The 14,791-nt window shown below is 43.6% G+C and overlaps 1 pseudogene; it reads left to right on the forward strand.

Moving 5' to 3' along the window:
* Positions 1-14,791, forward strand: part of LOC136626708 (zinc finger protein 850-like) — a 190,551-nt pseudogene that overhangs the window by 122,367 nt on the left and 53,393 nt on the right.

The following is a 14,791-nucleotide window of genomic DNA, read 5'->3' on the forward strand; positions in this document are numbered from 1 at the left end:
ACCAGGAATTCAATCACTTCTGTTAAGCATGTAGCATTGTGATCACAGTAACTCAATCACTGCTGTTTTCCAAGCCCTCTATTAAGTCCTGTTCACACACAAGGATTGTCATTTGAATGATTGAACGAATTAACAACTTTTTTGCAGACAAATGCTGAGCATGTAAACGTACAGATAATAATCATTTGAAATCCTCTCCATTTCCCCAATTAGCTATGTAAACTCTGTGTTTCTTGCTCAGATGTGCCGCTGTTTATGTGAGGAATCTCTGGCCAGGAGGTTTTTTTAATTAGTGTGAAAAAAAGCCATTGTCTTCTGAGTAAACAAGTGGTCATTTGCATGTAACAATTATCTCACAAATTCTTCAGTTTGAACGAATTTTGACTGATAATTGTTGCGTGTAAATGGGCCTTAAGTCCTCTTGTCATAGTTTGGTTAGAAATAACACAGTAGCATTTTATATATTTAAAGAGTTTTGTCTCGAAAACATGTTTCTAGCTTCTGGCCCCCATAAAATAAAAAAGTATACTCTCTTCTCCTCAGCCCACGGCAGAAGTCAGGTGACTGTTGCTTCCAATCAGAGGTTGAATTCCTCGTATCAGAACTAATATCCTGGGTGGCATGATGCCAGGAGTTTGGAACAGTCATGCTGCAAACTCTCTGATTGGCTGCAGCAGTCACCTGACTTTCTCAAAGCTGTACAACTGTCTTACCTGCTCAAGATTACACTGCCGCTTACCCTCATTAACATACTAGTTAAGCATACTGAGTCAGTTTTGAGGTAAGATAAGTATAACAATCTATTTATGATCTATAGCCTGAAATACACTCTAAGCATGCACAATCATGGGTAATCAAAAAGTAAGCATCAATACATCACAGGATAGTGTAGCATCACTCCTTAATTGGGGGATCTCGGTATCGATTGTCAGGAGGAATCGGGAAATCAACACATCACTGAATATTGTAGCGTCACTCCTTAATCGGGGGATCTCGGTATCGATTGTCAGGAGGAACCGGGAAATCAATACATCACAGGATAGTGTAGCATCACTTCGTAATCGCGGGATCTCGGTATCGATTGTCAGGAGGAACCGGGAAATCAACACATCACCGAATATTGTAGCATCACTCCTTAATCGGGGGATCTCGGTATCGATTGTCAGGAGGAACCGGGAAATCAACACATCACTGAATATTGTAGCATCACTCGTTAATCTGGGGATCTCGGTATCGATTGTCAGGAGGAAGCGGGAAATCAATACATCACAGGATAGTGTAGCATCACTTCTTAATCGGGGGATCTCCGTATCGATTGTCAGGAGGAACCGGGAAATCAACACATCACCGAATATTGTAGCATCACTCCTCAATCGGGGGATCTCGATATCGATTGTCAGGAGGAACCGTGAAATCAACACATCACTGAATATTGTAGCGTCACTCCTTAATCGGGGGATCTCGATATCGATTGTCAGGAGGAATCCGGGAAATCAACACATCACTGAATATTGTAGCGTCACTCCTCAATCGGGGGATCTCGATATCGATTGTCAGGAGGAACCGTGAAATCAACACATCACTGAATATTGTAGCATCACTCCTTAATCGGGGGATCACGATATCGATTGTCAGGAGGAATCCAGGAAACCTCCGCAAGAGTCCCAATCCCCTCTGAAAATCTCCGTCTTTTAAATAATTTTCTATTACACAAATGTTCCCGGTCCTGCGCAGTACTCTTTCACAAATTATCATCATATAACTATTGTGCTTACACAGCCTCAGTACAACCTTCTAGAATATTTCAGCGCGTGATCACCTTGTGTGATCATGTTCAGGGACTTGTTCTTTGTCCACGTTCAAGGATGCGACCATGAGTGATTCCAGCTCAAACCAGTCTTCTCCTTCAGTAACAGCAGCTCAATGAACTTTAGTAGACTCACATTGGCTTTAGAAGCGAGAGTCTTTGTGAACTTTAATAACTTTTGTTTCCTATAGGAGTCCAGGCAAAGAATACTATTGATTACTACCTATGAACTGGATACCTTCTACCCATTCAATCATCAATCTCGTCACACTCGTATCACAACAACCGGAAGCCAACGGTGGACAGTGGTAGCCACTCAGCTGCATCCCAAGGGGCCATAGGGGGGTGAGTATACTCTATTTTGTATTTTACGTGGGGTCCAGAGGTTAGTAATTTTCTGCGACAAAACCTTTAAGGCAGGTTTCAGATGAGCGTATTACGGACACATTTCCGCATCTGTGATATAGACGTGTGTTTCGGCCGACCATGGGTTTTGTTGACCCGAATTAAAATTATCACAGGTCCCTATAATTCTCTCAGTTCGGGTCAATAAACCCTGCGGTAAAAATGTAATTATTTACTAAGTTCTTGTGTTTATCCTCTTTGGGGTACACGCACACCGACGTTTCCTCATCCATTTTCTTATAATAAAATCGATACGAAAATCAGGTGAATTCACGTAGACTTGTTTGTTTATTCGGATGAATAGTCCAAGTGAAAGAAAATTTCAGCATGTCCCGTTCTTGTCCGAATCTCAGCTGAGAACAGTACCTGTCACTGTGTGGTGTCCCGCACATCGGATGCACATGGATGGGATGGCCAAGTGCCGAGGATCTCGGGCGCAACTTTTTAAATGTCTGTGCGCATGTACCCTTAGGCCGCACTTACATTGGAGCATGCAAGTGGGCAGCAATGTAATTTTTCTTCAGTTCCATAGAAAATGATAAGTGATATCACTCAGAAATAGTACATGCTGCGATCTCTCTCAGTTCGAGAGAAAAATCACTCGTAAAATAATTGGTTCTTTTCACGTGTGATTTGTGTTCATCTCGCAACGCAGAGAAATTGTACTGAAAATCGCCCGTGTGAATACAGCCTTATTTATAGCCGTCCTTTAATCCCCTATAATCCAGAGATTTGGGGTGGCTTACATTGTCTCGTCTTCTCTCCATTCAGGATCCTCAGCTGATATCTTCTATATCAGATAATACTCCTGATTGACCCGACAAGGATGGAGAGGAACCGGGACAAGATGGCGGAGAGTATATTCACCCTCACCCTAGAGATACTCTTCCAGCTTACAGGAGAGGTGAGAGATTCTGGAGATGACGTCACGTTCCATCATTCTTATCTATGTCAGTGTCTGGTCACATGTACGGCAGAGGATTTACTGCTGATTCATCATAAATGCCGGGAAAAATAATAGAGCTGGTTTTCTGGTAGAATGACGGAAACCCAACAGATCTACTATAAGGCAATTGGAGGTTGTTCTTCTGCTTCTGTGACTGAGTAGAACAACAGACATGATGAACAAAGATGTGAACTAAAGGCATGAAAGACTCTGGGAATGTCTGCAGTGATATTTCTGGATGTGTCTCCCCATAAACAGGATTACACGGTAGTGAAGAAGACTTCTAGTGATGGCTGTCAGGCCCCAGTGTCTGATGGATGGGGAAGCCCAATCACAGGGCCTCCACCTCACCCCCTGATACTGGAGGAGATCAATGAGCAGAAGATCCTAGAACTCACCAAGAAGATGATTGAGCTGTTGACTGGAGAGGTGCCTCTGCTGGGAATTCTGGGACATTATACAGTAATGCTATGGCGGTATAACGTGTCTGGGTGATGACAGTATCATTGTGTTGTCAGGTTCCTATAAGGTGTCAGGACGTCACTGTCTATTTCTCCATGGAGGAGTGGGAGTATTTAGAAGGACACAAGGATCTGTACAAGGACGTCATGATGGAGGACCACCAGTCCCCCCCATCAGCAGGTAATAGACAGGACTAAATCCACACGATCTTTATTATTTGTATGCAGAGAATGAATTCAGTGGCTGTCTGTGTTTTCTGCAGGTAGATCCAGTAAGAGAACAGCAGCGGAGAGATGTCCCCAGCCTCTTCTTCCACAGGATGATCAGGTAGATGGAGAGAAGGTCTCATGAAATCTCCCCTCTGGTCTGTAGGACGGCTGGGAAGGTCTTGTGTTCAGTCTTATTATATGACTGATACTTGTTTAATGAGAAAGCTGCAGATAGCAGGATTACAGCCGACCGCAGACATTAGATCTCCACATCTTATCACTATTTTCTGATTCTGGAGACTTCTGGTTAGAATAAAGAAGCAACAGGTTGGAGTTATACAGGAGACCTGCAGCTATTTGGCCCAGATCACTACTGCTGTCATGTCATTCCGGCTCCTCATACTAATTAATGACCTTTTCTGCCCATATAAAACCTTCCACACGACTTCTCCAACTGTGTGATGACTTTTACAATATTTGTTTCACAGCTGGTGAAACTGGAGGAAGATCTGATCCCTATTGATGCTACAGAGACACATGTGAGGGGGGATCAGCCGTGTAAGGAGGAGATTCCTACAGATGACCCCCCAGGTGAGACTACATGTAGAGAAGAGTCTGTGTTGTCAGGTTTTCAGCTTTATGTTCCCTTATTCAGCCAAAGACAATGTTAAGCATTTTTTTCATTATTCGCTACTGAAAAAACTTAAGGGATGATGTAAATCACATGAAGTGTAAATCTATCAGTCCCGCACATGGAGACTCCAAATAGCATTTTTGAAATCCATTTTAAAAGAGGTCACAAACCGTAGAAAGATTGCGCCCCCTATGATGCGTTTTGGACCAACACTCAGTCTTTAGTCAGAGTGTATGTGACTCTTCCCTGAACAACCATTCCTGACAATATAGTCACCCCACATCATACAATCACAGATCCGTGGGCGGCCCATATACCAGCAATATAGTAAAATACCTGCATACACAAATAATACGGCAGGAGATTAATAAGACAACTACAGACACATCAACAAGTTGCGTGCATACTGATATAATTAATAATGCTACTTTATTTCCTTTCTAAGGTTTAACCCTTGTGAGGTACTGAGGGGTGTAGTGGTGGATAGTTGCTACGTCGCCCCCTCGGTTCCGGTATTATGCATAAGGGGACTGGAGGAGGGTCATGTCTCGCTCTCCGAGACATAAGAAACCGGGAGTGTAATGTGGTCTCCAGCAAGTAGTTGCTGGAGATCTGTTGTTTAAAAAATATCCGGGCCGGTTTTTTTTTTGGAATGGATGGCAGGTTGGTAGTGGGGCTGTCCATTCCACCTCCTCCACTCCAGGGTGTGGGCAAGGCCAATCAGCCCAGGTGCTGAGGCTGAGCCAGACTAAAGTGTGCACATAAATAGCAGGTGCACGGACACAGAGAGAGCTAAGATGGCTGCTGGACCCTGGCAGCCTGTGTGACTGGCTTGGAAGGAGAAGCCCTGCTGTGCTTTGCACCGGCGAAGTGCGACCGGAGCGTTGGGCTCTGGACTATTGCCTGTTTACCGGATATATGGATTATGGACTATTATTTGTTTACCTGAAGTTAAGGTTGGATTTTTTATGTTTCTGGTGTAGAAATAAGCGCAGGCCACGCCTGTATGTGGACTGCATCCACTGGTGTTCCGTCTCTGTGTATCAAGAACCTGCACGCCTACTGAGCTATATCCCCACACCCTATAGGCACCGTGTTTACAGATGGAAGATCCAATGTGCCTCACTGTATCCTGCAAATGTTCCAATATTCTAATTTTCTAGATGTACATCCCACATAGGATAACTTACAGATATCACATGTGATCATACAGACCGCACATCGGATATAACAATTTATATATTCTTTAATTTTTTTAAATTGTTATTTAACGTATCTGAAAACGTTTTCGCTGATGAAACACACGACCACCTGCTTAGTGTGGCATACCCCTGGGTAGTATGAAGGCTTCCCTACTGGAGGCAGTTTCATTTTCTCCTCCTTTTGTACTCCTTACAGCTTGGAAAACCATTGCGGTGTTCCTGCTGGAGGCAGGCAGTATCTCATGTGGCTACAGTCCATGGGGATTCTGGAGGACTCCTGCTCCTGGGTCTTTATCACCAGTTCACGACTAGCTAAGATTTTTTCTGAAGCTACTAGTAGTAAAGGTTCTCATTTGCCACAAAACAAATCCAGCCGTGCCTTGTTCTGCACAGAAGAAGAGGCCTCAGTTTTGTTCCTTTTGTCGCTTCAGCCCCCGAACCTTGGATAGCAAAAAATTCTTGCAAGACTAAAACCAAAGGCTCTCTTGCAAACAGAGTCCATCCTGTTGTCCTCAACCACTATACTCCAAGTCCGCATGTATTAAATCTTCCGTGTGTATGGCTGTCCCCAACCAAGCCATCCAGAGTGGGGGGACGGCTTTCCCTATTCAGGGAAACCCAACTCACTAATTTCTCAGACATCTGTGACGGGAGGTCATCTCTTCGAGCTATGCCATGAAGTTTTCTGCCCACCCCCAAGACTGCTTCTTCACTTCCAGAATTGCGGTTTCTACTTCAAAAGCCTTTGTGTATGTGTGATACACACTCTCCTCTAAGGGTATAATTGTCCCTGTTTCCCCTTTAGAACAGTACAGGGGATTCTATTAAATCTCTTTATGTTACACAAGGAGGACGGCATTGTCCGACCCGTTTTGGATCTTAAGAGGTTAGATCAATATGTCAAGGTTCAACACTTCCGCATGGAGTTATTGAGATCTGCCATTGCGTCCATGGAACTAGGCGAGTTTCGCTATCCATTGAAATCATGGATACATATCTTCATATCCCTAATATCCAGCACATCAGCGATTCACCCAGTGATGAGTGGTTTGCAGAAAAATAGAGGATGCACTTACTTAGATGAGGAGTTTGCAGGCACCAGCGAGCCTTTAGGTTTGCTTATAAAGTAAGCATAGAAGCATACAGAGGCTTTATATCTCTATGTTCCAGGCTTGAAAAAGGAGGCAAGTCTGTTTATAGGAGCTCCAAAATGCGTTGCACTTCCCTGTGATTCCTGTACTGTTTGACCTGTATCCATGGAATGAGAACTGGAGGTGTTCCTACTCTCCTTAGACACCTGAATGATGTGTGATACTTTCTTCTAAAATCTCCTGCTCTCTGTAACCTTACTAGCTGTATGAGCCGAGGATAAGAGCAGAAGCTGAGAGCTCCAGCTGTATGTACTAAATTACCGTCACCACACGGGAGAAAACTGCACGTAAATACACAGTTTCCACAGGGAGATGAAAAATAGAAAATATAAGCTTATTGGCTTAAGTAATGAGTCTATTAGGATGTTTGTCAGTAGATTAGGGGCTTCACAAATTGTTGTGGCTCCAGTGAATGGGAAAATACTTTTAATGTTTGAATTTTAATACGTCTTTCATTAGTTTGTACGAACATTTTAAATATAAATGTTATAATCAGCCTAATTGTTATGTAATATCCAAAAATATTAAAATCTACTTTATTCTTGGCAGATGATGACACAAGGAACTCAGAGGGACATCTGATATCAACAGCTTCTAAAGTGAAAGATTATGGTCACATACAAGATACATATGAAGAGCCTGCTATTATCCCAAATATAACCTCAGCCCTTCACAGCAAAGATCTGTCCTCTGATCCTTCTAAACTGGTTCCATCTTCTGATTCATTACAGAATGTTAAACAAAATACAATTTATGGAACAAATGTTCAACATCAAAGAGTTCACACAGAGGAGAAGCCGCCATATTCATGTTCTGAATGTGGGAAATGTTTTATAAACAAATCAGATCTTGTTAGACATCAGAGAATTCACACAGGAGAAAAGCCATATTCATGTTCTGAATGTGGGAAATGTTTTAACCGAAAATCAAATCTAGTGGAACATCAGAGAATTCACACAGGGGAGAAGCCGTATTCATGTTCTGAATGTGGGAAATGTTTTAACAGTAAATCAAATCTTGTGTTTCATCAGAGAATTCACACAGGAGAGAAGCCATTTTCATGTTCTGAATGTGGGCAATGTTATAGCAATAAAGCATATCTTATTAAACATCAGAGAAATCACACAGGGGAGAAGCCATATTCATGTTCTAAATGTGTGCAATGTTTTAACAATAAATCAGATCTTGCTGTACATCAGAGAATTCACACAGGGGAGAAGCCATATTCATGTTCTGAATGTGGGAAATGTTTTCTCCGAAAATCAGATCTTGCTGTACATCAGAGAATTCACACAGGGGAGAAGCCATATTCATGTTCTGAATGTGGGAAATGTTTTAACAGGAAATCAAATTTTGTGCTACATCAGAAAATTCACGCAGCGGAGAAATCATTTTCATGTTCTGAATGTGGGAAATGTTTTAGCAATAAACTGGCTTTTGTTAGACATGAGAAATCTCACACAGGGGAGAAGCCATTTTTATGTTCTGAATGAGGGAAATGTTTTAACCGAAAATCAGATCTTACTGTACATCAGAGATTTCACACGGGGGAGAAGCCATTTTCACGTACTGAATGTAAAAAATGTTTTTACAATAAAGTGGCTCTTGTTAAACATGAGAAAATTCACACAAAGGAGAAGCCATTTTTGTGTTCTGAATGTGGGAACCTTTTTACTCAAAAATCAAATCTTGTCACACATCAGAGAATTCACACAGGGGAGAAGCCATATGCATGTGGAGAGTGTGAGAAATGTTTTAGCCAGAAATCGCATATTGTTGCACATCAGAGAACTCACACAGGGGAAAAACCATATTCATGTACAGAATGTGATAAATGTTTCAACCATAAATCAAATCTTACTTCTCATCAGAGAATTCACAAAAGGTGAGAAACTATAAATGTTCTGAATGTGGTAAATGTTTACAGCTGAATCAAATCTTCTTGGACATCAGAGAAGTCACTCAGGGGAGAAACCATTTTCATATCCTGAATGTGGGGAATATTTTACTTGAAAGTCAAAAACTCACAGGAAAAAACAAATATTTTGCATTTGGCAAATTAACTGATAAATGGTACAAGTAAAAAAATCCAACATTAAAAGTTTAGTTACATGTATTACAGGAATAAGAAATACATGCAATTGCCAAATAAAGTCTGTTATCTAAAAATCAACTAGAACCCAGAAAGCACATTTATATACCCACCATGTTTGTGGAATATTTCACATTATTATATATACAGTTAAGTCTCAAAGTTGTTACCAATCACTAATAAATGTGTAAAACCTTACATGCTTGTGTTCTTTTTAATGGTACGCTATCGCCTAGTTATGTGTATCACAAAATACGGGTATAATGTTTTCAGTGTTCCTCGTCAGGAAGAGCCATCAGTGATACACCAGAAAAAGCCAATGCTGGAAGGTGACCACCTTAAAGAAGATTAACTCAGTCCAGAAGATACAAATTCTGGGATGGGACCATTGTAGCAGCATAAATTCAATGCCCATCTTCTGTTATCAATGACGTAATGTAAGAACTCTACCAAACATAAAAAGGCTTAAAAGTGTAAAGAAACTGACCACGATCATCCTTCAATAAGACCCCGTACGACAGTACCTTGTAGTTATAATCTGGAGCAGATAAGGAGGGTCCGGTGCTCCTCAAAGTGTAGCCAATTCAGAGTCACTTTACTGCTGCAAAGGCCATAATTAAGAAACAAATCTTTTATCTGGAAGATTCTCCTCTTCACACTAGGCGATAGTCAACAGATGCTATATGTGGTATGAACCTATATAAGAATCAGCTTGTCTCGCACTGTGCTCCTGGGACCTTTAGTACTATGGGCTTCCAGGAGCACAGGTGTGGGATGATTTTTGTGGCTGAGTGTTGAGTTCTCCAGCCAGCCAATCACCACTGGTCTGCCTCATATAAATGCCAACCGCTCTTCTAGAGGGTGCTGGTCATTTATTCCTTTTGCTATTTTACCTAATTTCCTTTAAGAACCTTGTTTTTTGGAGTTATGCATGTTCTGCTGTGGTGTTGCTTGCATTAATTTCTGGGTGGGATTCCATGTTGTTCGTGTGAACAGCGACATTGTCTGTGTGTGAACTGTGTCCTGTTCAGCAAATGTTGTATACCAACTAGAGGAAGATAGGCCTCTACATTCTAGTGTGGGGCTTCCCCTACTGGCACAATCACCCCGCTTGTAAGCAGGAGTCCTGGGATTAAGTTGTCTTGTTAGTATAGGGACTAACGAGACAATGAGGACCCTTGTCGTGGGCTTGTGAGCTTAAGGATCTAAGCAGCTTAAATAAGAACCAATGCCTCATTCATATTTTTGCTATTCCATCTGCTTATGTGTGTTGGAATTTTTAGTAAGTGTTTTGGTGGTTGTAAGTCGTTGTTGGATTTCTGCTTGCTTCCCCTTTCCCTTGGTTATTCATACTGTGGTTTGGTATTCTCCCTTGCCTACTGTCAGGGTCAGGTAGCAGGCCAAGAGGCGTTTTATTTTTGACACTATTTTTTCTGGTTTTTCAGGGGAGGGCTTATATTAAAGCCCTTACCTGAAATCCACTTATGGGTAGCGGCAGCAGGATCCTCTACCGCAGCTGTCATGTGTGACAGCTGCGGTAGGGAATTGAAGAATTCCTCTGCTGCATCTGTCACAGATGTGGCAGATGTAGCAGCAGGGAATTCTTTTTACTAGCGGCGATGAACAAAACATCTGCTGCATGCAGCAGATGTGTTCTTCATCCCCGCGGGGGACACGGCAACGGCAGAGGGTAAGGTTTTTTTTTTTTAACACTAAAATTGGTTTTTTTTAGGGAAGGGCTTATATGTAAAGCCCTTCCATGAAAAGCAATGCTGGAGTGCCAGAAGACCATTGTTTTCAATGGAGCCGCCAGCAGCTGCTGCAGCTCCATTGGAAACAATGCAGAGCATCGGGCACCTTGAAAAATGCTCGAATCTCCCATTGACTTCAATGGGGTTTGTTACTCGAGCTGAGCTCTCGAACATTAGAAAAAGCTTGGCTCGAGTAATGAGCACCGAGCATTTTGGTGCTCGCTTATCTCTAATCATCACCCATCAAACAAAAGTTGGATTCAGCCCTGAGGAAAGTATTCCTAGCAAGGTCCTGGTCAAGGACCATTCCAGTTAGTCTGTAGAGCAGATAGAAGAAGAAGATGTGAGAGGTCACACAGCAGTTCAGTCAGCGACACACTCTAAATGGGCAGTAGGAGGCTGGCCATTCAGCGCGGAGGAGAGCTCATTCATCCAAGGCAGCAGGTATAGCAACCAGAGCAGCTTCTTTGTTACAGACAGTCTAAACATCGGAAGATTCTCCAGATCCAGAAGATGAGGGTACGATGATATCTCCACAGGATTATCAGGATTCCATGGTAATGGCTACTGGGCCCACAGCTCCTATACAGCCTGATGAGTACGTGTCTAGGTTGTGTCCATTGAATTTTAACAGTCAAACTGAAGGTTTGGGGAAGTGTTAGGCAGCTATTGATTTGTTATGACAGTGTAGCCAAATTTCGTTTTGTGGGTGATCACCTCCGATTTCAGTGTGGACGACTCTTTTGGTTCAATATACTTATGATATGAGGAGCAGCTAACCTGTACGCTCAAATATTAGATGAGACCACAACATAATTAACCTGTGGTTGAGGGAGATGGCCATAGTAAGATATAGGCAGTCATTCCAAGGGTTAGATAGGTCATCTGGCTCGGCCAGTAGTTCGTATACTTCTGGGCAGCCTGCTTAGTCAGCAGGGCAAAAAACAGTCCTGTGTTGGCAATTTAATGAAGGCCAGTGTGTTTGCTGGAAACTGTACATTTAAGCACATCTGTTCCTACTGTAACGGGACTTCCCATGAGGCATCCCTTTGCTTTAGAAAAGGATAGTGTAAAGAGTCAACTCCGGTGAAACTTCCATAGATGGTCACGTTTCTAAATAGGTTCCCTGATAGGCTTAAGGCACAACTTCTGTATTCTGTTTTTAACAATGGTTTTAGTATTTCACTCCCTCTACATCGAATTCCTTGTTCCAATACAAAATCTTTGGTCTGCCCTACTGCATCTGCACATAGTCATTTACAAGCTGACAAAGGAGCTGCTCTTGGGTCGCATGTCTGGGCCATTTAGAGAACCTCCTTTTCTGAATTTCATTGATTCCCCGTTGGGTATAGTCCTCAGAAAGGAGCCGAATAACTTTCGGCTAATTCATCATTTATTACATCCAAAAGGTGCGTCGTTCAATGATGAAATAGATCTGGAGCTTTGCTCCATGGTGTATAATATCATTTGACGCGGCCGTTGCTTGGGTGCAGAAGGTCAGTATTGGCGAAGACCAATACTGAATTGGCATTTAGGCTTTTCCTGTTTCGTTCTGAGAGCTTTCATTTGTTAGGGTGTTATTGGGAGACGTCCTATTTTGCTGATCCGTGCTTGCCCATGGGTTGCTCAATTTCCTGTGCAAATTCAAGGCCTTCAGTTCGTTTTTTGGAGTGGGAAGTGAGAGAAGTGGCAGGCACTGGTTCACTTATACACTATTTGGACAATTTTCTATGTTTGGGCCTGACAAATTCGCAAGTATGTTCTTCTCTCTTATTGACTATACAATGGGTGGCACAACGTTTTGGGGTTTCACTAGCTCCGGAGAAAACAGAAGATCCCTCCAATTGCATTAGTTTCCTAGGTATGACTATTAATATGGAGAGAATGGAATGTAGATTGTGGGCAGACAACTTGGACTCTGCGCCAAGAGGTTGGTCAGGCTCGTCTTAATAAGATTATGCTGAGGGAGCTACAATCCCTCCAGGGTAAACTTAATTTTGCATGTCCGATTAGGCATATCTGGTTTGGCAGCGATCAGGGCGGGAGTAAATCAACCCATCATTATATTAATTAGAGAAGAGAACACAAGGCAGATTTGAAGGTATGAACGTCTTTTCTTGAACAGTAAAATGGGAAGTCCTTGATGATTGGGTTGACTATTGACAATTTTGATAGCAAATTGGTTACTGATGCTGCAGGTAGTTCCATGTTCGGCGCATTTTATCAAGGCAACGGTGTGCTGCTTAATGGCCAGAGTCTTGGGTTACGCAGGGATTGGTCACAAATTATTATTTTCCCTATAACTGTGGCGGTGACCCTATAGAGTGAATGGGTTTGCAACAAAAAAAGTTAGGTTTCACTTCACAAATTTAGAGGTGGTGCACACCATTAACAGCCCAACATCGTCTCCCTTTCCTGTAGTTAGTTGGCTGTATCATCTAGTGCTACAAGCTTTGTACTCAAATGTTTGGGTGGTAGCTGTTCATGTTCCGGGTATTGAAAATTCTATTGCAGACTCTGCCTCGATGTCCGTGGGAGCATTTTCAAGCAGAAGAGGAAGGGAGAGTTTACCCCCCACAGCTTTGGAAATTGGTCGATGAGCAGCTAGACATCTGATTCAGGTGTCATTGGCGCTGGGTACGATGACAGCTTACGAAACAGCTTGTTGTGAATGGGAAGATTGTTGGGTGGTCTAGTTGGGGGACATATAGACTGATGACCATAGAGTTGGGACACTATTATATTGCCTGGGCGACGCATTCCACTGTGGCCTTGTCGATAGGTCGATAGCTGACGTTAATTGTTTAATAGTAGCTTTGGCTTCTAGTTATAAAATTACGGGCTTATAGGAAGTGACAAAAACCCTTCAGTTGGCCGAGCCCTGAAGGGCTTCAGATGGGGTAAGGTTCAAATAGACAAATCAAGGCCAGTTTCTTTTCAATTGTTGGAATGGCTGGAAGCTACATTAGAAGGTTTGTGTCACAATGTTTATGAGGCAGGTTTATTTTGCTTGGCTGTTTTGTGAGCCTTCTTTGGGTCCCTATGAGTGGGGGAACTAGTTTCTACCAGCACAAAGGTTGGGAGAGGACTTTGGGAGAATGATGTAATCTCTTTAGGTGATCACATTGACATTGGGTTCGACGATCCAAGACGGATCGGTGGGGTAAGGGGTGTAGGATTATTCTTGGGCGAGTATCGGAGGCGGTAATATGTGTTCCATTCGCTTTCTGTGGTGATATACAACAAGCCCGGCATTGGCCTGTTATTGCCTCATGGGGACGGTTCATTTTTGTCCAAATTTCAATTTGCAGCATTTTATCCTCATTCCTCCTGGATCGGTGCAGCAACGGAGGCCGGAGGTTGGGGGCGAAGACCAGATTGGGAGATGGGAATCACACTAATATAAATCATCATTCGTCCGCACTTTCTATGATTTTAACCCCTTACCGCTCCAGGACGTACATTTACACTGACTCGGCTCTACTCCTCCGTCTCACACACAATCGGCTCCGCTGCTCCGTCTCACACACACACACTCGGCTCTGCTCCTCCGTCTCACACACGCTCGGCTCTGCTCCCCCGCTTTGCACACGCTCGGCTCTGCTTCCACGTCTCGCACACGCTCGGCTCTGCTCCCCCGCTTTGCACACGCTCGGCTCTGCTTCCACGTCTCGCACACGCTCGGCTCTGCTCCCGTCTCACACACGCTCGGCTCTGCTCCTCCGTCTCGCACACGCTCGGCTCAGCTCCGCCGTCTCGCACACGCTCGGCTCAGCTCCGCCGTCTCGCACACGCTCGGCTCTGCTCCTCCGTCTCGCACACGCTCGGCTCGGCTCCGCCGTCTCGCACACGCTCGGCTCTGCTCCTCCGTCTCGCACACGCTCGGCTCTGCTCCTCCGTCTCGCACACGCTCGGCTCTGCTCCTCCGTCTCGCACACGCTCGGCTCAGCTCCTCCGTCTCACACACGCTCGGCTCCGCTCCTCCGTCTCACACACGCTCGGCTCCGCTCCTCCGTCTCGCACATGCTCGGCTCTGCTCATCCACTCTCTGAATACATCCTGATGGGACACATAAACTGCAGGTCACACAGCAGAGTCCTGCATCCACTGAGCAGAGAGACCTGGTCATGTG

This window comes from Eleutherodactylus coqui, chromosome 4 (assembly GCF_035609145.1).
Source record: "Eleutherodactylus coqui strain aEleCoq1 chromosome 4, aEleCoq1.hap1, whole genome shotgun sequence".
NCBI lineage: Eukaryota > Metazoa > Chordata > Amphibia > Anura > Eleutherodactylidae > Eleutherodactylus > Eleutherodactylus coqui.